This window comes from Dermacentor albipictus, chromosome 10, assembly GCF_038994185.2.
Source record: "Dermacentor albipictus isolate Rhodes 1998 colony chromosome 10, USDA_Dalb.pri_finalv2, whole genome shotgun sequence".
In the NCBI taxonomy this organism is placed as follows: domain Eukaryota; kingdom Metazoa; phylum Arthropoda; class Arachnida; order Ixodida; family Ixodidae; genus Dermacentor; species Dermacentor albipictus.
The window spans coordinates 28241634-28269382 of NC_091830.1; the positions used below are offsets into that span (position 1 = coordinate 28241634).

At 47.9% G+C, this 27749-nt stretch overlaps 1 long non-coding RNA gene across 1 annotated transcript; it reads right to left on the reverse strand.

Moving 5' to 3' along the window:
* Positions 1 to 1787: 1787 nt before the first annotated feature.
* LOC139050378 (uncharacterized) lies at positions 1788 to 27403 on the reverse strand. Its single transcript, XR_011508854.1, has 3 exons — positions 27079 to 27403; positions 13855 to 14194; positions 1788 to 6424 (listed from the first exon to the last, which is right to left on the reverse strand). It is a non-coding gene; the product is annotated as an uncharacterized lncRNA (long non-coding RNA).
* Positions 27404 to 27749: the final 346 nt, after the last annotated feature.

The window sequence follows — 27749 nt, forward strand, 5'->3', positions numbered from 1 at the left end:
CCATCACAAGCTAAGCAAGGTAAAGCCGACCAGTCGCAGACGTCGGCACCACCCTCTTCATCCGGTTATCGATTTTCAGTGCACTGGCTCTGCCCCAGTGAATACCTCTCCACTTGAGCGTTCTCCTCACCTCTTGGCAGCCAATGAGATACGACAAGCCGCTCAGTGTAGGCAATGTTATTCGTTTTTCAAGCAAAGAAAACTGACCTCCTATGAACGAGGAGAGCATTTGATAGGTCTGTTCCGACAACCCTGCGGATGACCGCCCGGTGCTTGCGTCGGAGGTTACGCAAATTTGACGTCAGGAGATTGGAATAGAAACATATTGGAATAGTTTTACGTTATAGGGCCCTAGGTGTCTTGAGACAAACGAAAGTTTTGAAAACGCTATCCGCCCAAATGTACGCATATATTGCATCTAATGCATCTATTTCATGTATGTATGTACTGGTGTGTCGGTGATCCTGTACTCTTTCAGGAGTCCAAGATTTATTTTTGACACATATCTCGGGATCATATCTAAAACATTGCGCTTTCCCCGAGTGTTCCAAATATTGACAAGCTCAAGCAGTATATGGTTTTGATTACATGAATGCCGCATGTGTCAAATGATTTAAACCAAAATAAGCGATATTTGGTACTTGCGGTCCTATTTTCATGACTCCTATTGCGGAGCAGGCTATCGCGCAAGAAGCATGGCAGAAAAAGCTCTGAGGCACTGCTACTGCTTTTTGCTCGATAATCTTTCAAAGCGTTCTTTGAAGTCCCCTCTGTTTATTAAAACGTGTTGACTGTACAAGTAATCATAAACGGTACCTGAGATAGTCACCAGAAAGTCTTCTTCGCACATCAATAACTTGTGCGCAGCGTTCATGGCACATTCAACACATGTTCACTTTGATCATGAGTACCTCGTATGACATCAAGAAATGGGAAGCCATAATCAGTATATATATCTGCTCTTAAGTGAAACTCACATAGGAATATAAAGACTACTGTGTGTCATGAGGCTTCCCTGCTTTGCAGAAGAGTTCCTGAGACAACAGGACCATGAACACTTGAAAGTAGCGCTAACTCGGCCGAACAACTAAACTTTTAGGCTGTGCATGCATCATCTTGGCTCCTGCATATCGTGAAGCTTACTCATGTTATCCGCTATATCTCGCACGCTCCTGCTTATATGAAAGCAGTAATTCAGATTGACGTCGATAAAACATAATAAAACCTTTTAAACAATTGGAAGGTGGACACAGCGAATGCCTGTAATAAAAAAAAGGGAGGCGCCGAGGCCATTGCAATGGCCTGGTACTGTAATTTCTAAAAGGAGGCATGCCACTCTTCATAACAGGCAACCAGAAAGGGACAGTCAGAGTATGCGCGCCAAAAGGAAAGTTCACAAAAATTAGGTCATTAACATTAACTTGATCTCGTCATATTCGCGTGTCTTTTCCACATGCGAATACCTATTGACGTTTCGTTTCGCACTACGAGAATCCATACGAGATTAACATTTTCTATCGTTAGTTTCGATGCCTCGCACGCACGACTTTAAAATATATTAGTACTTTATGATTCAACCGGACTCCATATACATCAAAATTTTTAGCAATGTTATTGACATGTGAACATACAAGGAAAAGTTCATGTTCCTTTTTGGTATCCTTTGCCATTTCACAAGAATGGTGCTCACCACCAAGCTTCTTAGTCTAGTTTGTTACCTTTAACTACAGTACGGTTGGCATAAAGGTTCTTCATTTACCAACTTTAAAGAGAATGAGGCTGTGGAGTAAACAGATTCACCACCATACTACAATCAGAACTCTGACCAGACTAACTCGCTTGGTGCCGGCATTTCACTTCTGCTGGGGTTGTTTGTGCCATGGTTTGTTTGCGTCATGGCGAACAGCCAGCTACATGCTACGAAGAGTCCAGACTACGGTCATCAAAAGCGTAATTTTCTTCTGCTGGCACAACACCAACAGGTAATTTATGCGGCACACCAGAAGCACCGGCTCCTGCTGCTCCACCTCCTGCAACTTCACTCCTCCCTTGCTGATGGTTGTGGTCAGGCAGATAGGTTGGCGAAGATGAACTCTCACTCTCCATGACAGGCTGCTGTTGAGTTAGAAGGTCATCCGCTGCCTGCTTGCGCTGGGCCCAAATTTATGTCATTGGGTCATAGATGCCGGGATAGAACATTGGATATCCACTCGGTATCAGACTCTCTCCATAGAATGGTTGTTGTAGTGCAGTGTAAGTTCCATAGCCGCTTGGATAGTTTCCAGCTAACAGCTGAGCAGTACCTGCTACAGGCAAAAAATACGGAAACAAGCGGCCTAAGGAAAAGATATTCGGCAGGCCACGGAAAGTTTTTCTTCTTACTTGCACACCAGAGTTAATAATCCTATAGAATACGTTCCTTTTTTGATTAGTCGTAACACCGGCCGCGCCTTCACCTGGTTTTATGCTTCCTGCCCCAGTTTGTTCCGTGTTACCATCACGGGCTTTCGAATCTTTTCCTGTCAAATCTCCTGGCTGATTCTTGAAAGCAACGGTGGTGCCAGAAAGAGGCGCAGCAATTGTTGCTTTCTGCAATTCTGGAACATGCGACAGTGGTTTATTTTGTTGTTTACTATTCACCCCACCAGCGTGTGGCGTGCGACGGTGACGAGTGTGCGAGTCCGCGCCTGTCGAATCTGTTTTTTCTTTTGTTTGACGTTTAGAACGAACGGTGGCACTGAATTTGACAGCAGCCGTTGCTCTCTGCAACCCTGGAAGCCTTGAAAGTGGCTCGTTTTGTGTTCTCCCGTTTACTGCACTGAGTTTTATCATGCTACGAAGATGCGTTTGCGAGACTTCGTGTGGAATGTTCATGTTTTGTTTTTGTACATTTTTTAGACCAACTGTCGAACTAGAAAGAGGGACAGAAGTCGGCGCTCTCTGCAACTTTGTAGAACTTGAGAGCGGCTCCTTTTTATGCACCGATTCAATCGCACCAGGTTTTGCAATGCCAACGTGACGCATTTGCAAAGCTTGTCTTGTGAAATCTGTGCTTCCGTTTTGGTGCTTGACAAATGGCACAGCGGCAACGGAACTAGGAACCAAAGCCGTTGCACCCTGAATTTCTGGAAACCTTGACAGCAGCGTGATTTGCGGTGTCCGGTCAATCCCCTCAGGCTGAACGGTGCTAGCACTAGGCGTTTGAGGTCCTTGGCCTAGGAAATGCATGCTTTGTTGATTAAGGGCACCAAGAGTGGTACCCGAGAAAGGAACAAAACGTTGGTCTGTGGAACCCGTCCTTTGTTTTTCTTGACTGAGAGAACCAAAACTGAAACCAGAAAAAGGAACAGAAGCAGTTTGCCTTTGAAATTGTGGACGCATTAAGAATACATCGTTTTGTTGCGTCCGACCAAGTGCGCCGGGTTGAGCCACGCTGGCTGGACGTGCTTGCGAGGGTTGGCCTGTAAAATACGTGCCTTCCTTTTCTTGATGAATGGAGGCCACATTGGCACCCGAGAAAGGAACAGCACCCGTCGATGTCTGAAACGATGGAAACATTGAAAGCGGCTCGTTTTGTTGTCTCCAGTCAACTACACTAGGTTGCGCAGTGTTTCTTGGACGCATTTGTGCGCCTTGGCCTGTAATATCCATGGCCTCATTCTGTGAATTAAAAGGGCCAAAATCAGCACCAGAAGTTGGAACAGGAGCCGTTGTTCTCTGAAACTGTGAAATTCCCGACGAGAGCTCGTTTTGTTGCGTCCAATCAACCGCACCAGGTTGTGCCGTGTTGCCACGGCCTGTTTGCCAGCCTCGACCTGGGAAACCCGTGATATCTGTGCTTTCTGCTTGTTGATTAGTAGAGGCAACAGTGACACTAGGAAAACGTAAAGGAGCAGTTGCTCTCTGCAACTGTGGAAGCCTTGACGACGGCTGCTTTTGTTGTGTCCACACAACCGCATCAGGTTGAGCAGTGTTGGCGTAATGCGTTTGCGAACCTTGGCGTATGAAATGTGCGTTTTGGCTTTGTTGATTAAGAGAACTAAATGTTGGAAGAGAAAGAGGAGCCGACATGGTTGCTTTTTGAGACTCTGGATGCGTTGAGAACAGCTCGTTTTGTTGCAGCCAACCAACAGAGGCTGCTTTCTGCTCCCTACCACCCTGAAGCATACCTCCTTTCCCACCTTTAGAGCCAGCGCTTAATATTTCTATCTGTCCAGGATAATTCTCATTGTTCACTGTGTTTTGGCTTTCTTGATTAAGAGAACTAAATGGGGGAACAGAAGGAGGAACAGAAACGGCTGCTTTTGGAAACTGTAGATGCCTGGGGAACGCCTCGTTTTGTTGCAGCAAATCAACAGAAGCGGTTTTCTGCTCTATGCCACTTTGAAGCGGACCTCCTTTCCCACCTTTTGAGCCATAGCCTAATATTTCTATCTGTCCAGGAGAATTTTCATTGTTCATGTTCTGAGAGTTTAGGTGCGGGCCGAATGCCATCCCCTTTGCACTAACACCTCCAATATTCGGAAGTTCCCCTACCGGAGATCCGACACCGGCAATACCAGCTGGAGGACCAGTTCCGCCTAATTTTCTTATATCAGGTAGTTTCACCACCGGTACCCCGACACCGGGAATATTGCTTTCTTCTTGGACGCTACTGGGTAGGCCACCTTTTTTACTGCCCCCTTTCTGCAATATTTGTTCATCGGGAATCCAATCCTCAACCACCTTGCTCGACATCAGGCCTTCATCGCCTTCTTGGCCAGGGATGGCCTCAGTGCCTTGCTGCCCTGATAACCAATCCTCCGTGTCTACTTTCGGACCTTTCCCGTCGTTCAGGCCTCCCAGACCCGAAAGCTTTTCGTCGCCATGAATTTTTTTCCATTGACCAGAAGTACCTCCCAGTTTGTCTCCCAAAAACGAATCTTGGAGCAGCTGTGAACCCTGATCTTTTGTACTGTCCGATTCGCCGGGAGAAAGAAATTCATTAGTGCCCAGATACAAGTTATCGTTCCCTTTAGGCGCAGTCTCTTTCGAGCCCGGCTGCCCCTTGTTCAAGGGCCAAATATTGTTGCCAGCAGAAGTTTCCTCTGTCTCAACTCCTTGCCCCCCTTCGAGACCAGTTTCTTCAGGATTCAGCACTGAAATCAGGCCATTTTTATGACCGAGATTTCCAAGAGTAGGAAACCTTTTAGCACCCACATACAAGTTATTATTGTTCTGTTCTTGTATAGTGTCTTGTAAGCCACCCTCGTCTTTGCTTGAGCCCCAAATATTCTCACTACCTAAAGCTCCTCCCTTTTGGCCACCTTCTCCACCCTTAAAACCAATTTCGTCAGGGTGGAACGCTGAGACTTCACCATTTTCGAGACCAAATGGTCCTACCGGAGGGAATCCTTTAGCGCCCCGATACAAATTATTGTCAGGTTGTTTTGCTGTGGAACCCTGCAAGTGAGGTTGGTCCTTATTCCAGCCCCAGGAACGGCCACTGCCCGAAACTTGCCTTTCATTATCACTCTGGCCACCCTTGAGACCAACTTGCTGTTGACTAAGCTGTGAGCCTTCGCCAGTGGTCTGACGCAGGTCTCCGAGGTTAGAAAACCGATCTACATCGAGATACAAGTCTTCGTCATTTTTTTTAGGCACAGAACCTTCAATGCCGCGTTGGCCGTTGTTCCATCCCAAGAAGTTGCCGCTTCCAGAAATTCCGGTTCCGTGACTTTCCTGACCACTCTTCACGCCAATTTCTTCCTGACCTAGATTTTGTCGTTGGCCTTTTCTTTTGCCCAAATCTCCGAAGGGTGGAAATCCTTTAGTGTCCTGGTACAAATCATCGTCAACTTTGTCGGGTACCGACTCTTCCAAGCCAGCTTGACCCTTGTTCCAGCCCCAGACGTTGTCACTGCCAGGAGCAACTTCTCCCTGAACAATTTGACCCCCATATAGGTGCTGTTTGTCTTGACCCAATTGCAAACCTTGAGCTTCCTTGTGACCCAAGCCTCCTTGAGTAGGAAATCCCTCGCTTCCAAAAAACAAGTCATGGTCAATTTTTTTAGGCACCGACACCTCCAAGTCCTGCTGGCCCTGATTCGCGCGCCAGAAGCTGTTCGCTCCATCGCCTATTCCTTTAACACTTTCGTCTCTCTTCGCTTCAGGTTTTCTGTCAGAGCCTTTGTCTTCGTCAGGGAAACTGCACATGGATTCGTGTATGCACCAAACGCGGGTGCGAACGGTTCCAAACGGTGCCCTGAGAACGAAGCCCTTCTTGCAGGAGCAGCCGGGTCCTTCGTTCGTCTCTGAACAGCTGTCTTCGCGAGCCACGTTGCACACACGAGGGCAGCGTTCGCGCTCCATCTCAAATGTCATGTAAGCTGGACATTTCGGCGGGCAGGTCTGGATTGGGACGCAGGGTCCTTTCTTGTACTTCCTGCAAATAAAAGAACGCCAGCGTTAGTATTGTTAGGCCTGCATAAACTGAACCATGATAATTAGGTCCGCTGGAGCAAACAAAATCATTCTCTGTTTGGAAATGCTGATGGGGGCATCGATAACGATTTTGAACATTGCAACAAAACGTTGTATTTGATGGCTTTTAATAATACATTTTTCACATCACAAAGCAACATATCCACTATGACATAGATCACAACAGGTGGCTCCAAAATATTACTGCTTAGCTGGGGTTTGTCATGGTGACCTAATCAAAGCACCCAAGCTTTCTTGTGCACTGCGCCATTATGAGTGATTCCCGCTATGGTACAAAATCAAGAGCAAAATATGGTGAGGTAACACCCGTACTGCTCCCCATCGTTCTGCCCCCATCTTAATGCTTCTACCACGGCTACACATTTTCTGAGTTGAGCGCGTGCTCGACAGTATATAGTGGAATTCAAATATCCCTCTCATGGGGCATGAGTCACGTAAAAAAAGCTTGGAGGCTGATTTCAAGAGTAAAAGGGATATAAAGGCGATAGGTAAAGGTTGAAAGCCATGCCGATTTCACAGACGCGTTAATGAAACCATTTACTAACGCAAATAAGTTTTCTTGCTTTCTATTGGCACTATTATCTGATATATAGAGACTTGTTAGGCCCATTTCCTCAGACATCTGTTCGAGGTTTTGTATTCATTGCACGGAGAACCTGTCGGCCGGCACAAAGTAGTATTTCGTTGTACTGTCGCGCACGTAGTGTTTCAGTGCTCTAGTACAAGGCTCTAGTACCTCGCAAAACTGACCCTAGATCGCGTATATAATTGCATCATCACGTACGTGTAGTTGGCGAATATTTACACGACTACAAATTGCTTGTTTATCGGTGAGCGGTTTTCCCCTGTCAATGGCTGTCAAAATTTTATCGCTAGTCGCAAGACGCGCGTTCATGTATTGGAACTCTCTCGAACGTTACCGCCAATTTCGTAGGCCGTTTTATCAGCGGCGCCACCATTTTTCGACCACAGTGTCATCTATCGTACGGTGCCATGCTGGCATGTGAGCGCTACAGGGTGCATAGTGAAAGCGCTGTTTAGAATGAGTGGCAAGCTTTCGCGTTTTCCCGATACGTGTCAACAAATCTTCGTGATTGGGAAACTTCTTAGCGTGTTGATGCTAAGCTTTGCGAGTAGATATAGCCGTAATGTTGGCGGCCGTTCTACACACGTCGCCACAGCTCTGCCCATGATCGGACTAGGAGGCGCGTTAAGTCTGAGCATTGTCGATACACAACATACCTGCAACATGTGATTACTAATGTCTAGCCTTCAGGTCTGCTAAAATTTAGCGCTAGTCCTGTCTCCGTCTAGTTTTCATCTGTGTCACTTCGTGCTACAATCCAAGATTATGTTACCATACCAACTCGCCCAGGTGTCTCCGTGTGGCATGCCGTGTGCCATCACCAGCTAAATTCAAATCAAGGTAGCTAGCGAAACTCCGGTTAAACACGTTTTGCTTGCTTCCGCGCTCCTAACATTTTTCATGGTGCGATTTTCTAATCATTGTTTACCTGCCACCAGGACTTCAAGCTTCGCAAAATAGAAGTGTAAAATACTTCGACTGGAAAAGCTGTTAAAACGGAGTACTCAATAAAGCGACCTGATGAATGCGGCCGTGAATATAGCACGTTAAACAAGACGTACGCAACGCTTTGAAAGAATATGCACAATCTTACGTCTCGAGTGGTGCCTCAGCAAGGGCGATTCTCCTACTCGAGAGAACTGAAAAGCAAGAAACCGCTCTCGGAAGCAAGAACTTTATTTTCTGAAGTAATACAGCGCGCACTGCGTGTCGTCAGCCAGATCACTTGCCGGCGAGCTTCAGAAGCACGGGAGAGGCTCTCCATGGGAGAGACCCATCTGAACTAGGGGCAATGGGCAGACGGTAGTCAAGGCTTTGGTTACAGAACAAAAACTGACAAGAACAACGGCACGTACTGTCTTCATATACGCCCCCGATCAACTTCAACTAGAACATTGTTTTCCAAACGTGATAATCTTAGAAAAAATTTCAGGATAGTGACTTTGATACAAGTGGGCGTAGAAATAGTTGACTATGCACACTAGTTGACCCACTCGAATACGCACACTTCGTTAATATCCCAGACTGATAATAAGTGCTGAGGTCGTCGACGTGCGCTAACTAGAAACGAAATCTTCTGAACATACACAAGACGAAGCTGATAGAATCAAGTCTTTTCTGTTTATGCTGGTAATTCGAAGACGAGGCTTATCTACTACCAAAGGGGGGAAGTCTACGAATAACCGCGGCTGAAGATGCACTTCACGTGCCCTTCTAAAAAACATTTATTGTAGCCGAAAGCAGTAAAATGGTATCCCGTTGACTTTTTGTCATCTGACATCGCAAGAATCACAGATAGAAAACCTTACAACCACAGTAATTCACACTCACACCGCTACCGTTCCTAGCTGTCTCTGTGAGAATCGGCGATCCGCACATACAACTTCATCGAGGAGAACGACGCGGCACCCGCGTTCTGAGTTACAGCTTCCTCATCGGCAATTAAACGGTCAATATAACTCTTGTCTAATCAGACTGCATGCGTGATGCGAATCGGGTTTGCATTCCTGGATCTACGAGAAGTGATGGATAAAGAGGTGATGCGCTTGACCCATAGATAATACTTCCTCTACCGATGACGGTGCCTTGGTGCTATCGTGCTTTGAGTGGCACCTGTTGTTCCTGCGCACAAGTTGCCCCAATAAAATATGCAATTTTTTACTCAAAGTTTTCTTACTGTCTGTTTCTTAACTGTCGCTTCAACGTGACATCTCGAAGAGGTACTTTTCCATGTTGTACGAGAGACCCCGTACGAACTCAGTTCTTGTTTAGAATGGTAGCGCCACTAGTAGTAAGTAAGTGATTTTTGGAATGAGAAAAGAAGAGATAAGTGCAGTACCGTAACTGTCTCTCACTTAGGAGGTCACCTCAACAGTACTTCACGGGGGAAGGGTAATGGGAATAAAAGAATGTCGAGAGATAAAGATGGAAGAAGACGAGCGTAAGTCCGCGAAGGGGACAAAATAAAAGAAGCGAAAAACGGGGCCTATGGCCGCGTGTATAGGTTTGAGGCCTCGAAGAACTCTACGAGAGCCGGGAAGGCTCTTTTGAGTAAGCCAGTAAAACCCCTGGGAAACAGGAAGTCCTCTGGACGGGCTGTGGGGAGACCAAGGCGTTTAAAGGCGGCGATTAAGTCTTCACGGGCGGAGCTGTATGCCGAGCAATCGAGAAGGATGTGGCTCAGAGTTTTGTTCACGCCAGCAGAGCAATTCGGGCAGACAGGACTAATTGCGCCTCAACGGCGGGAGATCCGCTCTGCTGTGTTAAAGCAACCAACGCGGAGGCGGAGCAAAAGGGCCCCATCGGCGCCAGGAAGTCCGAGTTTCGGTAGCGGCCGGGGTGGATCGCCGGCGGCGACGCGACTGTCCGGGTGCTTGATTCTAACTGCATTTGCTACCAGTTGGCGTGCATTGACAAACAGCGAGACGAAGTAGGAAACTTGCGTGACATGAGAGTGAGCCTCTTTGGCGAGGTGATCTGCTTGCTCGTTGCCTTCGATTCCGACATGTGAGGGAACCCGTTGGAAGATGAGATCACAGCCCATTTCTTGCGCATAATTAAACTTTAAAGAAAGTCGTTGCGCAATGAGGGGGCCTCTCTCCACTTTGGCGAGCGTGAGTAGCGCCGCGCGAGAATCCGTGAGTACGGCGACTGACGGGGGGAGCCGCTCGATAAGCAGATCTGCAGCCAGATTAAGGGCGGCGAGTTCGGCGAGGGTTGAAGAACAGCCGCGGCAGAGGCTGCACGCCCTATGCAGCGCGAGTTCAGGAATCACACATGCAGCAGATGAGGAGCCGTCATTAAGAACGGAGCCGTCGGTAAAAACCAGCACGCGACCCGACAGTCGCTCATCAAAGGTAGCGGTGACCTCCTGAAGAATCGCGCAAGTGGGAGTGTCCCGCTTGCTCTTCACCCCGGGTACTGTCGTGCGGATGTCAAGCGGGTGGTAGCGATAGGGAAGGGGCGGGAGCCAGCCACAGGCGGGGGGCATTTTCACAAGCGAGTGAAATTCCCTTGCTCGTCGTCCCATGCCGGAATGGGGGAGGGAGTGGAGTCGTGTTACGAGCTTTTGCCCCTGCGGCGGGCGTTGAACGCGCTCTACATGGTTTACGGTGCGCTTTTCCACTCTGAGTGAGAGGGGGAAGTCTTTGGCTTCAGCCAGAGTGGGACCTATTCGCGAAGAGCGCGCGAGGCCACAAATCTGGCGGATGACGGTTCTGTGCTGCAGGTCAAGCGACCGCCACAAAGCAGGTTTGAGAGAAGCCGAGGGGAGACCGTACAGGATTCTCGAGGGCGCGACCGCATTGTACACTCTGAGAGCAAGTTGCGGAGAGCAGCCGCGGCCTCGAGCTAGGAGTGAAAGCGCGGCGCTTGCAACTTTAGTGGCGCTCTTGCGAACAGCGGTCACAGCCGACCTGAAGCTAAGACGGTGGTCTATTAGGACGCCAAGGTACCGAACTCTGCGAGCCCACGGGAGAGAAACGCCGCGTAGACTGAGACGAGGAACCTCGAAGCGTGCTTTGAGACGAGCGTGTACGAGCAGGGCCTCGGTTTTGGAGGGCGAAAGATTGAGGCCTATGCCGGAAAGGAAGCCTTCGACAGCATTGAGGGCGCATTGAATGCTTTCACAAACCTGCCGGCCGCGGGAATTGGGTCCGGTGGCGAAAAGGGCATCAGTAAGCTGCGGGCAGGCTACAATGATTTCTGTCGCCATACGAGCACCTTCCTGAGAAGACCAGGAAGTTCACTCCCACGACCGCCCGGGTACTGCTGACATTGATCGTGCTGCAGCAAAACAGGGGCTCATCGGCCTTCTGAGGATCATCGCTTGAAGACCCTCAAAGCAAGATGGAAAAATATGAAAGAGTTTCTATGATCAACAACTGGAACTGTCGCGACAAGCACCGTCATGTGTATTAATGCTTGGAAGATGCCGCCAGGGCATGGCTCGAGAACTCGTCCTGACAGCGGTACACCGCTTCTGCAGCATATTCATAAACACCTTCGCGAGCACCGTACGAAACGAGACACTCTTTATTCAGCCAGAACCACTGAGCCACCGTGGCCTTGGCGAATCATGCTCATCTCGCACCCCGAGGGCCGGGTTCGATTGCCATCCTGACCGAAATGTGCCAATTTCTCTTTTCAAAGCCATTAGTTTACTATGTTTACAGGAACCTCCCTGGGAAATTTCACATCAATCTGAACTTTTCTTCGCGTATTTTAACTCTTTGTGACACCGGCCATTTTCGGTACCATCTCTCGGTCGCGCCGACTACGACGGATTTTCTCTCAATGGGGCATCTAATGCTTTCGAATTAAAAACCCCCAGGCGGGTCAAAATTATGCGTGAATCCCTGCCTGCAGCATGCTCCATATTCATTTAGTGGTTTCGCCATGCAAAACTCAATAGATTTCTTAATCCAGGCGACAGCATAATGCGCGGCCGCGTGGGTGACATGTTGGTTCTCCCCGCGCCTTGCCAGTCTTTACTGGCACGCGTAATCGCTGACACTGTGCAGAATGTAACCAGTTGCACGGTATTTTTTTGACCGTTTTCCAAAGTTTTGCTTCTCAGATTAGAGCATGTGAACTGCATCTGCATAATACTGTTTTTCAACGGAAGCTCTGAACCGCTTCCCGAACCACTTCTTCACATATATTTCAAGATGTATATTGGATCTGCACACCTACCATGCTACGTTTGCTAGCAGAGCTCTGCAAGAACCCATAAGTGATCTTCTTTATACCACATTCAGGCTGTCCCCATTACAAATAAACAGCACAAACATTCGTGTCCTCCTTTGTTTTTGTGCTGTTTATAAATCCAACATTGTTCGCAAACATGGGGAGCTAAGCAAATGATGATGATGACAAAATGTATTTATTAAGGGATAGAGCGACGGCCTATAATGGGGAATAGGAAAAGGAGGGGGGAGGCATATTCAGAGCCATCCTAGAAGCTGCGCATCCTTGGCGAAAGCCAAGAGCGAGTCCAGAATGGCCCTGTCGGAATCCATCGAGCCAGTTGCCGGTCTAATCCACTCCTCGTAGGACGACACTCGCACCACCCTCAGGTGGTGGTCCCACTGTTGAGCGTGTCGCTGGCACTCCCAAAACAGATGGGCTGTGGATGGCCGCGTGGCCATGTCGCAGTCAAGGCACCTGTGTGGCGTCTGGAGCGCTTCTTGGTCCACGGAGGCTGTGGGATGGCCGGGTTCCTGCGATGGAAGGGAGTTGGGAGACGGAGATGGAGGGCGTCTTTCCCGGCGTGGCCGGTACTGTCGCCACCGCTCCAGCACATCCGGTGTGAGGACGAAGCCGGAACGGAGCCTATGCAGCAGCACCTGCCCCGACCTGGGAAGACCCGCTGGAAGTGGGTCTGGGTCTGAGGGCACACTCGCACGGAGTTCCCTCTTGCGTCAGTTGGCTGCTGCTCTCAGAGCTCTGTCTGGGTCATACGGGGCTCCATTTGTCGTGTTGCTTGTGCTGGTAGTGAGGGTTTCTGAAGGATCCCGGGAGACGATGCGGTTGGAAAGAAGGGCGCGCGCCGCCTCATGGGCTCTCTCATTTCCCTCGATGCCCTGGTGACCAGGGATCCAATGAAGTGTTGCAGTGACCCCGTGGGCCTCCGCACACCTGAAGGCCTGCTTGACGAGGAGTGCTTCCGATGATACTGTGTGGCGCGACTTGCAGGCCTGCAGCGCATACTGAGAGTCGGTGTATATATCGATGTGTTTTGCTTGCGTGGTGCTTGAAACTATATCTAATGCCCAGACTATTGCGCGGAGTTCAAGTTCCGTTGGGTCGTCAGCATCAGCAGTTGTAAAGGTAGAATGTGTCTCACAAGAACCCACTACGTGATAGGCGACTGCTCCTGCAGTGGTGCGGGGGTCGAAGCTAAGCAAATAAAAAAGAACACTAGGACACAGTGTCGGAACTGCTCCAATAAGGACAGAAATTATCTTCACGGAGAAATCGCTGTCAGGCGTTTCATGGCTTTCGTCAAAAATAGGTCCTCTCGTCAGATTTCTTGTTTTCTTTTCATTCTTCATGCATTTGAATATGTACGGGTCAAAATTTCTTACTCAAACTTAATTTAGGCAGCGAAATAATTCTGTTTGCCTTCTGTAGAACGATTAAGCGGAACCATCCAGTAATTATGCGAAATATGTTTTAATTTCCTAACAGTGGCAAACTGCCCATAAAATGTACACATACGTTTAAGTGCATGCGGAGCTGTCCCGCTAAGGGACCGAACGAAGGAAGGGAGTGTTTGGTTATACCTGATGTATCCCTTCATGCATTCGCAGCCAGGAACGCAGGGCTTGTCGCACTGCTGTATCACTCGCTTCCCGCAGACCGCCTCGCAGTCGTTCACGCAGCTGTTGAAGCGCTCGTGCTTGGAGATGTCGCACTGGCCGCAGCGCCTCGCGTCGTAGCAGTTGTTGGTCTCCTCGTCGCGGTAGTAGCCGGGCTGGCAGATGCAGCGCTGCGCCCGGCGCCGGTACTCCAGGTGGCGGCCGCCGATGCAGTACTGCTCCATTCGCTCCCACAGACGGGCCCGTCTCTCGTGCGGCAGCACGCAGCTACGGAAACGGCTCAGGAAATTTCCCTGCACGCAGCCTGCGCAGTTTGTGGCGCAATGAGAGGGGGGTTACCCTACAAATAACTGTAACGTCGTCATGCCACACGGGCGTGATCGCAGCAGTTCTTTTCGAAGTTGAACGTTCGGAGTAAACTGCAGGTATGCGTCGTAAACTCTGGGCTGCTGGAAATGCTACCACTTCCTTTCAAATAGTTTTCAATTCACGTTTCGTCGGCGGTATCAGACGGCACTTTGCCAGCGTTATTAGACGGGTGGGCTTGTCGTGGGAAACAAAAAAGGTTCAGCAAACGCCACGCATAAATTAAGCTGGCCCACGTCTAGCTATGCAAATATTTGTCATATATGCTGACATGCCCTCATTGAACAACCATTGAACCAATCTAAATTTATTTGCTGAATTTCGGACTTAAATTCTAATGCCCCTTGCAAAGCAATTCTCATTCATTGTCCAAGTTTTCGTACAACTTGGCAAGAATGCGAACGTAGTTTCACATGAGATAGGCATTGGTTCTAACAAATATTATTGTTCTATTTCGAGGAGGGAGTGCGAAAATTTGTCTTCAGGGGCACTACAACGTAAGAGTATTCCAAACTGTTCGTATTTCATTTCTACAATTCGCCCTATACGACTAGCCGCACATTTTTTGGGACAAAGCAACTTCACTGTCTTTCAGGCGACGTCACAAAATCCGCAATAACTCGCCACCTGATATGACATGTACACACGGTTTATTCATTATTAGACCGAACATGAATAATATTTGTGATTCAACACCTTTTTCACCGGTAGCCCTCCGCTATTAGTACAAAAGCTTCCAGGCTGCGCCTACTTTGTCTCTCTGATACGCAGCGTATTGAAAACCGAGAAAACTAAGTAAATGTAAATCTCTCGTATGATCCGTAGAGTAACTTATCACCGAAAAGGTTTCAAGGAAACAGAGACGATCCGGCTCATCCAGGCTTTTGTGCTAAGTCGTCTCACATATAGCCTCCCTTTCCAGGACCCCATGAAAACAGAAATAAAGGCCCTAGATGCGTTGATTAGAACATCGTACAAAGCGGCTCTCGGCCTACCACAGGGAACCTCTACTGAACGCCTGCTGGCCCTCGGGATCCACAATAACTACGAGGAGCTACGGGCAGCGACGCTCATATCTCAACGGGAACGGCTTAGCTTAACCACCTCTGGCAGAAAATTACTTTGCCGCGTGGGTTACCCTACTCATCCACAGTATGCGGGAGAAGAACTCGAATCTCTGACAAGAGTCCTTCGTGAAAGGATCATAGTAGCCCCAATCCCTAAGAACATGAGTCCAAAATACCACCAGGGACGTAGAAATGCTCGAGCTCGAAAGTTAATGCAGCAATTCGATGGAAACCCGGATACAGTCTACACAGATGTCGCTCGATGTGGTGCATACAAATACGCCCTCGCAGTGGTAGGAGCGGCCGCAAATCAAGGGCTTGTGACTTGTGCCACGGCTAGAGTTGCATCTGTGAATACCGCAGAAGCTTCAGCCATCGCGCTAGCTATTAAAACTAAGGACGCTCTGGGACAATCGTCGATAACTCTTACAGATTCGCAAGTCGCATGTAGACTATTCCTCACCGGGAGGCTACCACACAGCACCACTCACCTATTAGGATCCAACCTAACGCAGAAACACATGATCATCTGGTGCCCGGGTCACGCAGGACTCGAGGGCAATGAGAGAGCGGACGGCGCAGCTCGTGCTTTTGTCAACCGAGCGGCCGACCACTCTGACGAAAACCCCTTTTTACCACGAGACATCCTTGAGCACCAGCGGCGCGAGCGAAGAAAGTACAGTCCACCACACCCTGACCTATCCAGGCAGGACTCTTATGACTGGCGCCGAATACAGACGCACACATTTCCAAACCTTTATTTGAAAACTGCCATTCACCCAACGCTGTACAGCGCTCGCTGTCCTTGGTGCGGAGGCCGGCCAACTCTCGCCCACATTACGTGGGACTGCCAGAACAGTCCACCCAAAATTAATACACCAAAAATAGCCGGCAAACTTTCCGGAAGGGAGCAGTGGGAGACTTGGCTCGCCAGCGAGGATCGGGAGATGCAACTAGCGCTTCTCGGCCAAGCACGGCGGACCGCTCAAGCCAGTGGGGCCCTGGACTAGGGGCTCCACCCACTCGCTTTCTGCATTTTTTTTTTCTTTTAAATAAACGTTTTGATATATATATAAGTAAATGTGGCTTGTGTGCATTAAAGATGAAATATTATGCCAAACAAAATTGAATTATTTTTGTTATATATGAAAGCTCTCCCGTTCCAAAAGTTATAGAAGATGGCTGCCCGCCGATTGCTTGGGCATTGGCTATCTCGTAGATATACCTCAGATATTAAACCCCTCTCTTCAACGAAATTGCACCTGATGAAAGTTGGCACCCGGAACCCGCACCATAGCGTTTCCTGTCATCTCGTATCTAAGCTAGACGCACTTTAGCAGGAATGTTGTGGCCACACAAGCACGGGCTAGTTTGGCAACGCGGAATCTATGGAAACACACACACACACACACACATATATATGTATATATATATATATATATATATATATATATATATATATATATATATATCACAAAGCTTATAATGACACCGAATGCAGTAACGTTAAAAACGACAACAAAGAGGATGACACACTACTGCTCGAGTGAACGAACGAAACACAATATAGTTGCCTTTTTGGCTGCGTGGCTGATCACCATGACCATTATCCCTAAAAGTATATCTGCGCTGCATTCCTTCTGAAATGGGCTCTCCTGGTTCGACTAATGAAACCAGAAAGAGTTGAGGTAAATTAAACGATCTGTTTGCATTTTTGACATTCCTAACTCATGTAACTGTTCGCTCACATAAACGGGATAACTGTGGCTGCAATAGCGTAAAGAACAACCACTCTATCCAGATAAAATGCCTGCTAAATAATTGCTAACAAAGCATTACGAACAATTATATCGGGCACACACGGCACCCTCGAGCGATAAAAATGCTATGGCAAGGATAGTATTATGACAGGAGAAAATTTTTAAATCACCTAGAAATGTACATTTTCAAATAAAGGATTCAACAGGATAAAGTAGATCCTAGTCACGGATCATTTTTAATACTTCAGAACATTTTACAGCAGTTCTGTAAGCAACAACAGGAAATTAAATTGAAGTGTTTAACATGCGTAAACTGCACATTAGGTTATGAAGGACTTCTTGTGCAGCAACTTAATTGTACCAAACGTGCACGCTAACGTTGGAGCACTGTAACCCCTGCCATAAAATAGTTCGCAAAAACCAACCTCACAGCGTACTTTCTTTTATTTATAATAACAAGTACTCCTTTACAACAATCGTCATCTTATTGTTTTATTTTGATACGCTTGTGTCACACATTGCTTTTCTAATGTTCTATGCCAGCATTCCATTTCTATTCTATTCTGCCAGTTCTATTCAAATACGAATCTCCTTGTCGAAACGTTTGCTTCACAGTAACGCTTTGCTTGCTAGCTCATTGTTCATCAATCCAAATGCTCTCTGCTGAACTCCTTTTTTCTTTTCAGGTCCGATGATACGCTGCCATATTGCTATTCCACAGTGTTATTTCTGAGGGGTTTTTTTTTCAAACACGTTTATTTACGCCAGCGTGAAGCCAATAGTAGGCCCGCAGTAGCGTTCAAGACAAATAAAATTTTAACTTTGAAGTCAGTGTAGTACAACTCTAGAAAACAAAGCTAAGTTTCCACAAAACGAATAATCCCGCCAGGAAAGGCGCGAACAGTCTATTCTTTCTTATTCACAGCGCGCTTCCATGTCCATATGTAAAGATCAAGAAAGGTGCTACACTATGAAAGCACGCATTCGCGCCTGTACTGTGTTTCGCACTTTCTGCCAAAGACACACACTGACTGGTGAAATTACAAAGCTTAGATGTACCAGGTTGGTAGAGTTCACGCAAGGCAAAGGTAAGGTAATGTTCCTGGAAGAGAGTTTTTTTATTCCTGAAATGTACTTCAATTCATGCACATTAGAATGGTTATACCATTAACAGCATTTTTGGGAGAGGGCATGTTATTCTTCTAAATATACCTGACTTTATGCCCGTTAGAATGGTTATGCCGTTGAGAATGATGACGGCACACTTTCTATGTACATATTTGGGTCCCAGTATGCTTATGTAAATCCGAATCAGCATTACCTTCCGTTAGCAACCATAGGCACCACGCCGAATGCAACAATCTTCTCTTTCAGAGGCTATGCATCAACAAGGTTCAAGATCCAGAGGTAGGCTTCTCTGTGTGCTTGCTAAAATGGCGTACATTTGTCATAGCAGGAAATATATAGGAAGGTACCCGTCGTGATTTTAATCCTCTCTGCTTTGAATTTGTCCTTGAAAAGAAAATACAGCAGGTGGATGTATGCGGCATTGCATGCAACTTCTGGTGCGCCAGGTGCAAGCCTTTACTGAGGTAAAAGTCCTTTATGTTATGCCAAGGCATTGCATTAAACTTCAAGTGCACCAAGTGCAAGCCTCTATTGAGGTAAAAGTCCTTTATATTACGCCAATGCATTGATCGCAATACGTTTCACATATTGTTTGCGGGTCGTGGAAACTGGCGCGAAAACTTTTCCCTGCATACGTTGTTATATTTCACAATGTTGCCCTATTGAAGCAACACCGGGCAAACCTGCAAGATCGTTGCAGCTGTAAAATGGGTAAAATAAAAAGCGATACTGGTGAACTTTTATTGCGAGAACGTCAACGACTGGCAAAAGTATCAAAGGTGGTTAGCTACAGTGTAAAATATAATAATAATTTCCGTAAATATTTGAATTATTTCTTAAAACTCCCAGTATTTACCTTTTGCACATTCTCCGGCACTGCATTTTCCTAGCGTTGTGCCATAAAACCGCCAACACACTTCCCTACCAGTGGTTCACAGAAAACACTTTACATAGTTCAAGGAACGCTTCATACAGCTTATTCTGCAAAAAAGTTAGACATATTCAACTGGAAGTACCCGTGGTCAATATTTAGGTTAAACGCTTTAAGGTAGCGTGGAAGTTTCAGGTACTTGCGTCAAGATATTAAACATAAATCTGCAATATATTTGTAGAGTGTGTACAAGTTAATGTATATGTCTGTTCGAAGAAAATGCTTTGCAACAAGGTTTCTTTTAACTCAGTGCGATTGTTCTACTGCTTACGAGAATAAAAAGTAGAAACTGTGTTTCATCGGTCGCAGCAAATTTCCTGGAACACCAAACATGGCGTTTTGAGGTTCAGCTTAGGAAGAAGCTTCAGCGTGTGGCCATGTGTTTTGTCTACTAAAATAGTTGTCAAAACAAAGTGACGCTCTCCTCCATCATCTATGCAGCGAATTTTGGTGGAACTTCACCTGCCCTAAAAAAACTTCTAATGATAAGGGTCGATAGGACCAGGTCTGTTGTACAAAGGTTTGACAGTCATTGTAGAAATCGGTGCAGTTTAAAACAAATAAGAAAATGGAAGTGACTATTTCTTGTATTGTTCTAATTCAGAAGAAAAAGTGGTGTCAAAGTCGTGCAACCCAATCCAGTTGGAGTGGGTGTGATGTGGGAGGGGGTTTTGAAAAGTGATGTATAGTACACAGTTCCACAAGAAACGTTATAGTGTAAACTGTACTTTCTTAATGTTCCCATGATGAAATAATGTTTTCGCACCCAAAACAAGTTTACAAAGTTTACACATCAATATTGTCTGCTGTCATGGCTCATTTTAAATATCTGAAATATATATATATATATATATATATATATATATATATATATATATTTATATATATATATATATATATATATATATATATATATATATATATATATATATATATATATATATATATATATATATATATATATATATATATATTGTTACGTCCAAGCGCGTCAAAGGGACGCGGGGATCAAGAAGAGAGGGGAAGAGGAGAACGAAGACGGTGCAGCGGCCATTCCTGTTGTTCGTAGCCTGCCGTTCCTGCTCTCGCACGCCTGAATAAACCCCTTTTCCCCGTGCTTGCAACAAATTGGTGGACGGTGCGGGGTACACCTCGTAACCACGGAGCCTACGCTGCTACAACTTCGCCGAAGCCGTCGACTTGCCGGACTTCCGCCACCATCACCTGACATGACTGAATACGCCTGCCAGATTCCCGAAGGTTCTGACGCGGCTTCAAGGCCAGCACCTGGCGTTCCGTGGCAATACTACCGGGTGCCACTCACTTTCGGAGGAAAAGCCGGAGAAGATGTCGACGAGTGGCTCACAAACTACCGAAGGGTGAGCCGATCTAATGCTTGGAACTCGACCGCACAGTTGTCAAATGTTGTGTTTTCCCTTACCGACACAGCACTCGTCTGGTATGAGAATCACGAAGACACGCTCACTTCATGGGAGCTTTTCGTAGAGGAGCTCAGAGCGTGTTTTGGAGACTCTAGCGCAAAAAAGAAACGTGCCGAACAGACGCTTTCGCAATGAGCTCAGATTCCCGGCGAGACCTGTACGACTTATATCGAAGAAGTGCTGAAACTGTGCAAAATAGTGAACTCTCAAATGTCCGAAGAGGACAAAGTTGGACATTTGTTGAAAGGGATAGCCGAAGACGTCTACAATTTTTTGATCGGCAAAGAAAGCTTGGATTCCGTGTCTGACGTCATTCGCCACTGCAGGACCTTTGAGACGCTGAAGATGCGACGGATAATACCGAAGTTTGGTCGCCTGGCTAATGTCACAACGGTGGCAAGTGTAGACCCGAGTTCGTGTGTTGACCTTCCATCAACAATACGGCAGATTGTTCGCGAAGAGTTGCTCCATCGGGAAGAGATGTACCGTTGCACACCCGGCATCGCTGGTGCGTACTTACCACACGAGATGCGAAACACGGCCGTTTCGACCGCATGGCAACCCACGGTTCACTCAGCGACCGTCGAGTATAGGTCTACCCCACAAACGAGAGGGACCCTGAGCTATCAAGATCATGACTACGACCAACGCCCTCGCCGCACGCACGCCTCCGGGCGGCCGATGCCTGGCCATGATGAATGGGACCCACCTGCTGGCTATGCAGTCGACAGCAACATGCGTGACTACGTGCAAGAACATCGAAATTTGCGGCATCTGCCGGTGTGTTTCCAATGCGGTGTCGCGGGCCACATAGCGAGATTTTGCAATCGTCGCCCAACAACGTGGAATCGTCGATCGGGGTCTTCAACAAGGACCACACCTCCTACGAGGACAGCTCAACAGCCATGCACCACCTCTTGGTCAGCTGGCATCCCTCCTGGCAACGATTACTGGCAGACAAGCTTCCGGAGCCGCTCGCCGGCATCTGACAGGAGTTTGACGCCACCGCCAACTTCTCGTGCACCGCGTTTACGTCAATCTCCATCGCCAGTGCGCCGCTCAGCCTCGCCTTCACAACCGGAAAACTAGCTAGCGCGGCCGATGGGGGTGAGGTCGCTCGACACGTGCTATCGACAGAAATGCCCCCTGCAGTTGCTATGATTAAGAACAAAGTGCATGTACTTGTGGATGGTGTTCCTACAATGGCTTTAGTGGATACCGGGGCAACTGTATCCGTAATGAGTCTCGGTTTGGGGTTGGGGTTGGGGCGCAAAGTTGTATTTCCGTGGGACCAGGCTGCAACGTTTTGTGGAGTGAGCGGCGAGTCGTTGCGCCCTGTTTGTGTGTGCACTGCTGAAGTGTCCTTGGCTGGTGGAGTTTTCGCGACGGAGTTTGTAGTTATTCCCCGATCGACACACGAAGTGATTTTGGGCATCGACTTTTTGCGGCAGTGTGGTGCGACTGTTGATTGTCGCACGGGGGAAGTTTGCGTCGATGGCCATGTCTCGTCCGGGCTCTTAGAGGAGACTTGCAGTCAAGGTGAACTTTGTGTGTCTGCAGATACTGTTGTGCCTGCGTCCACCTCGGTGTGCGTGCCGGTTGTATGTCGCGGTGCAGTGCCAGACAGTTTCGATGCCTCCATAGAGCCAATGCATCTAAATTGTGTGAAGAAGAACGTTTTTGTTCCTCATTGTGTGGTATCCATCGGCAATGGGCGTGCTGGCTTGTGGACGGCCAACTGCTCGGCAGAACCCGTCCTGCTTCCAGACGGCTTGAAACTCGCCTACTTTACAGAATACACGTCTTCGTCCGTAGCCGTACTAACAGACTCGCCGTGTGAACCTGCTGACCTTCGCCAAGTCTCAGACAAAAAGCTTCTGTCTATGATAAACAAGTCGCTCAGCACAAGGGAGCGCCATACCTTGGTGGATACGCTTTCTAAACATCTGTCAGTGTTTGACTTTGCGCAGCCGGACAAAGCGTTCTCGATTCCCGAGTCACGAACGCGCCATACTATCGATACGGGATCTGCGCGCCCGATCAGGCAAAAGCCTTATCGCGTGTCGCCTAACGAGCGCAAGATAATCGGGGAACAAGTGAGTGACATGATGAAAAATGGGATAATACAAGAGTCCTCGAGTCCTTGGGCAGCTCCGGTCATACTTGTCAGAAAAAAAGACGGTAACTGGAGATTTTGCGTCGATTATCGAAGATTAAACGCCGTGACTAAGAAGGATGTCTACCCGCTGCCCCGGATTGATGATGCAATCGATTGCCTTCATTCGGCCTCTTATTTTTCTTCAGTGGACCTGCGCTCAGGATATTGGCAAATCCCGATACACCCGACAGACAGAGAGCAAACAGCCTTCATAACCCCGGATGGATTATTCGAATTCAATGTGATGCCATTTGGGTTGTGCAACGCTCCAGCAACCTTTGAAAGGTTCATGGACACCATTCTGCGTGGGTTAAAATGGAACATCTGTATGTGCTATCTTGACGACGTTGTTATATTCGGGCGCACATTCAATGAGCACAATACGCGCCTGGATATTGTCCTCGACTGCATCAAAAACGCCGGCCTGGTTCTGAACTCCAAGAAATGTAAATTTGGTGACCGTCAAACCCTTGTGCTGGGTCATCTTGTTGACAAAGACGGTATCCGGCCTGATCCCCTCAAGACGGCAGCTGTCGAGGCATTCTGTGCACCGCACTCAGTGAAGCAACTTCGCAGTTTTCTGGGTCTTTGCTCTTACTTTCGCCGATTTATTCCTGGTTTTGCTGACGTCGCTTATCCTCTGACAAATCTGCTACATAAAGACGCACGGTTTGAGTGAACACCCGAGTGCGATTCTGCATTTCGTCAGCTGAAGTTCCTGTTAACCTCTCGACCTATCCTTCGCCACTTCAATCCTACTGCGCCGACAGAAATCCACACAGATGCTAGTGGCGTTGGTCTGGGTGCCGTATTGGTCCAACGCTATGACGACCGTCAGCACGTGATTGCTTATGCAAGCCGCTCATTAAGCAAACCTGAACGGAATTACACGGTCACAGAGCAAGAATGCCTCGCTGTAATCTTTGCGGTTCAGCGATTTCGCTCGTACTTGTACGGACGCCCATTCCAAGTCGTCACAGACCACCATTCCCTGTGCTGGCTCGTGAACCTTCGCGACCCTTGTGGTCGCCTTGCGCGCTGGGCTTTGAGGTTGCAGGAATATAACTTCACTGTTTCCTACAAGAGTGGCCGAAAACACGCGGACGCAGACTGCCTTTCCCGTATGCCGCTTGCCACGACAGACTGCGACGCAGACGATTTTGATCATCTCGTCGCTTCTGTGACACCCGCTTTTCCAGATATCGATGCGTTCAAAACAGAGCAACGGACAGACACTAAATTGGAGCCACTCTTTACTTCTGCCCATTCAAGTGCAACAAGCAGCTACTGTGTACGTGACGGGCTCCTGTACAAAAGGAACTACTCCAGCACGGGTGCACGCTTCCTTCTAGTGGTGCCGGAGCGTCTCCGGCCAGCAATCCTTCAGGCTATGCACGATGACCCTACCTTCGGGCACTTAGGCACTGTGCGCACACTTTATCGCATTCAAGAACGCTTTTACTGGCCCCGGATGCGACATTCGGTTGAGTTTTATGTCGCCAGCTGCATACAGTGCCAACGTCGGAAACGCCCAACCACTGCCCCATCTGGTCTCCTTCAACCTGTGCCGCCTTCCAGCTCACCCTTTCGGCAAGTTGGAATTGATCTGTTAGGCCCTTTTCCAAAGTCATCTAAGGGGAACCGCTGGATAATTGTCTGCGCCGACTATTTCACACGCTATTGCGAGACGGTGGCTATACCATCAGCAACTGCCACCGAAATGTCGCTTTTCTTACTTCACGCTATTGTTCTACGACATGGACCACCTGGTGTTATCATAAGCGACCGGGGACGTCAATTCACGGCGGATATAGTGGAAGAGCTTGCGCGTTTGTGTCACTCGCACCTCAGGCACTCGACGCCATATCATCCGTAAACGAACGGCCTCACTGAGCGCACTAATCGAACGATCACAAATATGCTTTCCATGTATGTTGCGTCGGATCACAAGAATTGGGATGAAGTTCTACCGTTTATTACTTACGCATATAACACCGCCAAGCACGAGACAACCGGCTACAGCCCCTTCTTCCTTCTATATGCTCGGCCGCCCCGGTATACGCTCGACTCTGTCCTCCCTTTTTACCACCACAACAATCCTACGGTCGCCGATACGCTGTGCCTCGCTGAAGAGGCTCGGAGACTTGCGCGTCTTCGGACTTTGGCATCACAAGAAAACTCCAAAGCCCGCTACGACGCACGACATCGGCCAGTTACATATAACCCTGGTGATCTCGTTTGGCTTTGGACTCCCACAAGGAAGCGCGGTTTGTGTCAAAAGCTGCTGGCAAACTACGATGGACCGTATGTTGTCATCGACAAAGTCAGCGAAGTGAACTATACTCTCGCGCGCCTCACGAACACTGGTAGACGTTCTGCTAGGACACAAGTCGCACATGTCGCACGGTTGAAATCATGCACGCCACGACAAGCTAGTTGACTCGCCCAGGGGGCTTCGTCTGCGAGGGGAGGTATGTTACGTCCAAGCGCGTCAAAGGGACGCGGGGATCAAGAAGAGAGGGGAAGAGGAGAACGAAGACGGTGCAGCGGCCATTCCTGTTGTTCGTAGCCTGCCGTTCCTGCTCTCGCACGCCTGAATAAACCCCTTTTCCCCGTGCTTGCAACAATATATATATATTCGAAGGCTTTGAAGTATGGCACGTGAAGTTGTCACACTATTTCTGCAGCTCTGTTCCTACGAAGATAAAACCATCTGCTGCAAGACTTCTCTCAAATTTTATGTTTTTCATGTTGCATCAACAATTTCTGTTGAAATTATTGAAGTAGGCAGCTTCATATGTAATTTAATTGACAGTGTAAGGACTAAAGCTACTGGAACTCAATAAATGAGCTGTCTACCGCCTCAAAATTAAGGCGCCATGTAGAAGTTAACACCTCTTACATATAGGTGCTTTTGCGTAAAAACCTCTTTGGATTGCCTTCATATTTTATTATTCAAAGCAAGAATCCAACTACAGCATTGAGAACATAAGTTATTAGGCGCAGAGGTCCCTTTGCAGTTTGTGACAGGAGTCAGATATATAATAAGTTCCTTATTCATTAAACTCATTCCAGCGTATCCTGCTACTTCATGCGTTCAAACCGCGAAAGCTGGCACTGGAAGCAAACTGTCGCACAATACCGGCTTGCTATACATGGAGACAATGAGAGTTCTCTCACAGGCGCCTCGGGTTATTTATAGCAATGTGGCGATCCAAAGCGAAAGCATGCGAAATGAAACGGCTAAGTGACAGCTGCTGCTGGACCTCACCCACATTATCAGACTACTCGTGTTAATGACCTTTCCGCTAAATCTCATGCTCTAACACATTTAGAACGTTTCCGTTAGTGCTTTCGTGTCTGTATTCGAAGAGATATACGTTGGGTAAGGCACTTGTGCAAACACTAGTTCGCTTGAAAACTTCTTCTAATGAAGGACTTGGCCAAAATTTAGGATGGTGGTGTTATTGGCATATGTGCACGTGTGGTGACGTTTGCGAAATACAATGGGAAAAAAGCACTTGTTTTACTCAGATACCTAGATCAGCAAGCGACTTACGCAATGTCTTTCTCACTAGGGGTTATGCACAAATGCTGAGAACAAGCTTAATTTTTCCATGATCTGCGCATTCCCTGAACTCACTCTCACTGGCGAAACCTGTGGTCTGTATGACAGGGAGCACCTCAATTTACATTCACTAGACAGTCGGAGTATAAATGCATGTAAGTAGCACATATGTGTGTAGGCCTACTTCCAAACGATGCCACGACTCTATGTGTCTGCCAGCAAAACATTCCGCTTCATAATCACAGGCGTCGTTCCCCGCTTTCCGAATAGTCATAAATCGACTATAAATTATCTCTTTAATCTCACAATGCGCATAAGTGTCCATCTTTGTCTGTTTCTGTAGCCTCACATGATGCCTGCGATGTTTTGTGCTTAGCGCCATAGCCACGTCTCGACGACAACACAATCGCTCGACTAAGCTGTTGCACGCCGTGGTATCGCCATCGAAAGTAACCGTCGATCCTGTTGTCTATGTATCGTAATCTGGCAGCAGCAACATTTTTGTGAGCCTAGGCTATCCAGTTAGCTTACTCCTACCATAAAGGCCCATATCCGCGCATTTTCTAATATCGTTAATAGATCCCATTGTAGCCCAAGCCATTCTCTTCATGTAATCTTGCTCTGTCTAGACCGCTTATATCTTGTCTTATGGAGTATGTAGGATGAGCGACTACACTTTACCTTCTTTAATTCCACGCTCAAGTGTCAATCAATATCCAATCCATCTTCGAAAATTACATCGCTCATACTCGGAACCATGTAACTCACCTTGCAAAAGCGCGCAGGCTACGGCCAAGGCCAGCATCCACCACTTGACGGACGCCATAGACTGTTTTGGTTTTGTTTGTTCTTCACTCTCCCAGAGCCGCGGCTTGTGGGGTGGCAGCCTGACACCCAGGCCGCAGAATCCAACACTTCGACACCGCTTTCGTTTTTTTTTTTCTGCCCTCCTCTTTTCTACGGATCGCCCTCGCCGTGGCTGCAGCAGCAGTAATAACAGTTGAGCACACTCGCTCGTCGAACAATGAGCGAATCACTCGAGAAGGCATTGTGAGTGTCCGCAAAGGCGCGACATGTCTGCAATACAAATAGAGCTAGAGACCCCCCCCCCCTTTTCTCGGCACATGCACGCAGGGGTCAGCTATGGCGCAGGTGCGTCGAGGAGCTGTGCAACGGCACTGAGAAACATCTGATACAGGACGCAAAGACGCAGCTGCTACTTGCGCGCGCGCGCGCGCCCGGCGACTGAGGCACTGCGGAATCGGAGCGTAAAGTGCTGACTCTTGGGTGACTTTCGTTATTCGTTTGTTCTTGTTCCTTCGTTCCCCTTAATGCATGTGCGCCTCGTGTTCTCCTCGTTCTCTTCGCACCTTCTTGCTCGTTGCTCCTCCTCCTTCTCCTGTTCGCTCTCCGTAACTGGACATTGTAGGGAGCCACTG